This window comes from Myotis davidii, unplaced genomic scaffold, assembly GCF_000327345.1.
Source record: "Myotis davidii unplaced genomic scaffold, ASM32734v1 scaffold370, whole genome shotgun sequence".
NCBI classification, from domain to species: Eukaryota; Metazoa; Chordata; class Mammalia; order Chiroptera; family Vespertilionidae; genus Myotis; species Myotis davidii.
Window position 1 is genome coordinate 7,676,135 of NW_006288615.1, and position 3,992 is coordinate 7,680,126.

Genomic DNA, 3,992 nt, shown 5'->3' on the forward strand with positions numbered 1-3,992 from the left:
CGTGTTTTCTGGTCTCACAGTGACCGAACTGGCAGTGAACTTCCGTCAGTTACGCAGGCATCTCACACTGGGCGTCTGGGACTTGATGAAACACAGGGACGTGCAGGCTCCTCAGTCCTGAACCTGCACCACTTCTTGCCCTCCACCTGCATGTTCTTCCTGCACCTTCTTAGCTCACACCTTCTTCCGGGACATTCCCAAGGCATCTCCCTAGCCTTCCCAAGGCATCTCCCTAGCCCTCCGCCCGCATCTGTCCTGAATGCGCCTTTGCTGTGGAGAGTAGCCAGGTCGTACACAGCAGGATGGTTTTCTGGAGAAAAGGAATTCTGCCTTAAGACTGGCATCAAGTCCTGCTCGAAGTCCCCACCCACGGACTTCAGACCTGCCAGCCTCACAAACCTGTAAGCCAATTCCTTAGGAACCTAAAACTCTCTTCTATTGGTTCTGTTTCTCTGGGGAATTCCAGATTGATTAATTAGACAGGTAAGGCCTGAGCTGCTGCACAGGCTCTGTACCGGGTTCCGGGGGCACAGCAGAGACAGTCCAAATCCTGCCCCAGTGCCACGGAGAGAGGAGAAAGTGGGAGGGGACGTGGCTGGGGGTAGGGAATACTGCAGCCCCATCCAAGGTGCCTGTGTAGAGGGAGGGATGGGTGGGCAGGGCCCACCAGCTTGAGCAGCTCCACAAAGCGCAGGGCTCCTGGGTGTGGGCTAAACAGACCAGACACCTCGCTCTGTTCCGCTACGCAGCACCTTGGGCATGCCACCCTGGGGGGCAGATGGGGGCAGGTGGGGACTGCAGGCCAGGGCGGATTCTGCATCAGGGGATCATCTCACGAGCTCTGCCAGGCTGTTCATAAGCCCAACTCCCAGGCTGGGCTGGGCCCTTTGGTAATATCTCATCCCCCTGAGTGCGTGTTGCACCCACTTTGTGTACAGCCCCTCTGAGATCAGGGCTGGGGGACAATGTCAGCCCCACAGGTGTGGAGTGCCCACACAGATGTCACATTTGCAACAGAAACAGAGATGAGGTGCAATTACCTAACAAAGACCAGCAATTACGCCTTGCACCTTCAGTCTGGGTGCACTGGCAGGTGGGTCTAAGTGCCCTATGGGGGCCTGCTCCCTGAGCCTGGCTATTTGCTACCTCCCACAGTAATTCCGTGTTCCGTGCGGATGGCTCCTCGCATAAGGACCAGACGCTTACGCAGGGACAAGGAGATCAAGTTCCATGAAGCATTTATCACCAGTGTCCAGCAGCTGCTTAGCTGGGCCTGGACCTGGTGGTCTCGCTGGGGCTTGAGCCCAGACACCACAGTCCTGCCCAGTCCATCCGCACAGGTCTGGATCCTGCTCCTCCTGTCAGTGGCAGGACGCAGAGGATCACACAGGGTCCATCTTCCCCACACCTGGAGGCAGCAGTACTGTCACCCATGAGAGGTCCCAGGTGGCCTTGTACCCACGGCCGTTAGTGTGACGGCACACCATGATTAGGGACCTCTGTCAGAGCTGTCTGAACCCCTCCTTTTCCATCTGCAATACAGCGGTACTGCCAATCAGGGCAGTTGGGGCATAAAAGTTGAAACACCAGAGCGCAGGTAGTTCAGAAACCTTCACAAGGCCCTACCACCCACAGAACTTCAAGGGGCAGCCAGCCAGTTCATGTTGCTGTCACAGGGCCATTTCTGTGGGATGCACAGCATGGGGAGCTGTACCCTCACCCCCAAAACAGGGGCAGGAGGTCTTGGACCCCAGTGAAGGCACGCAGGATGCAGGAAGAGGGAGCAGGTGTCATGTGAGGGTCTGGGTTGGTTCCATCTTACAGAACCCAACACTTAAAATTCAGTGAAAAGCATATAACCAGAGCTTTCTGGACACCTGCTCTTTGACCACACACCTTGTCCGCATGAGGCTAACAACAGCCAGCAGCAAGTGAGGCTGGGCAAGCCACTGGTTGCCCACCTAGGTGACCCTGCTTTGCTGACGTGGACGTAACTGTCTGTAATTCCCTCTAAGAAGCTGAGTGTTCTTATGCTTCAGATTACAAAATCTGATGGAACAGAAAGGCACTTTAGAAAAAATGAGTGCTTTCTCCTTAATACAAAATTCTCGTGACTGTGAACAAGTGGCTGGAAGACATAAAACTACATGTTACAACAAGCTCAATTCCTGACCCTCAAAGCACTGAATATTCCAACCTGGGATATTCAAAAAGGCAGGTTGCCCTGGCCAGTGTGGCTGTTGGTTGAGCGTCATCCCGTACACCGAAAGGTTGCCAGTTTGATTCCCCGTCAGGGCACATGCCCAGAGTGTGGATTCAGTCCTCGGTCAGAGTATGTGCCAGAGGCAGCCAATTGATGTTTCACTCTCTCCCTCTCCCTTCCTAAGAAAATAAAAAATAAAAACATTTTTTAAAATGAAGTTTTATTTCAACCCTGGGTTTCTTTTAAGGGTTGTAAGCATTCCAGGGAACTAAGTCACGTCCTGCTCTGAACCAAAAAGGTGGTGCCGCCGCCTCAGCTCTCAGGGCTTCCGTTTGGAAACTTGGACACTATTTGCTTTCTCTGCCGAGTGCTCTCAGAAAACACCATGAAATGAAAGAGACGTGTTCCCTCAGCACAAATGACAAACTGCCCCGCCACCAGGGGCGGTGCACCAGGTAGTCAGAAGGTGGTACCTGGGCCAGGGTCTGCACTGTCTGACAAGCTGACCCACAGCAGACCCTCACATACTGTGAGGAGCTCTCGGTGCGCAGCACGGAGCCTGCTCACCACACAGGACAGGAGAGCAGCCAGATAATTGGATGCTTTCCTCCTTCCTTCCTCCTCCTTAATGGCTCTGGGAGGCATTCAGACCAAGGCACTCCCTTGGCTGGCCCGGAGCCTAGCTGCTCTCTCAATCACTGAAGCTGCTGGTTCTTAGTGAAATGCAAAACTTTAGCCACTTAGATCTGAACTCCAACTAACACTGCTGGGAAACTTTATTTTCAATTCTTAAAACCCACAGAAAGGGATGGGGGGACTCAGGCACGCTCCACGGTGGGATGGCTGAGGGAACCTTCCTCGTGGTGTGTGCAACACGGAACTGAGGGCCACGTGGCCACTGAGCATCTGAACTGTGGCCAGTGTGAACTGAGGAACTGAATTAGCTGCATTTAATTCTAATTCATTAAATGTAATGGTCACACGTGGCTAGGAGCCACATTTAACATAGTGGGACTCTATAGAAAAACTCACTGGATAGAATTCACAATGTATAGCTTAACCCCTGAACTAAAATGCCGAACTCTACAATGAGCTGTGAGGCATGTCACCTAGTTTCCTGTTTTAGAGGTGGAGGAGGAAATGGGATTTTCTCCCTCTCCTCTCTTCCACTGACAACGGACTCTCAGAGAACGAAGAGCATGTTATTTTGCTTTTGTTTTATCCTACTGACACTGTGAGCTCGGATCTTCCTTCAGAGGAAGGACTTATGAGCCCAGGGGTGATGCTCATCACACAAGACTCCCAAACATCTGCTCTATAGTCTATGCTAATTCCTTCCATTTTTTGGTATTCCCTCTTTACTTTTTTTACTTTTCTCTAATTGTTAGAATAAACAGAGTAAATGGTTAAATCTTAGTATGTTTCTGAACTAAAGCAAACCACATCACAGTAAGTGGTGAGCAGAATGGCAAATGAGCGTGGGCACATGCGCGACATGCCCGTGTGCGAGCAGAGTCTAATGGAGACAGTGCCACAGAAGCAGTTTATTTCTCGAGTCTGAAGAAGCCACGTACCAGCCTGCACAACACGGACACAGGTGGGAGAAGAAACCCTTCTAGTGGAGCCTGGCCCCCAGCAGACTCCCTTTGCCCCGAGATCATTACGAATCGCTGCCACACAAAGCTACAGGCTCCGATGGTCCTGTACACCCCGACTACACTGCAGGGACGACTGCCATTGCCTCCACGGTGCGATGTTCAGACTGTTTACTCCCCCCCCCCCCCCCCCC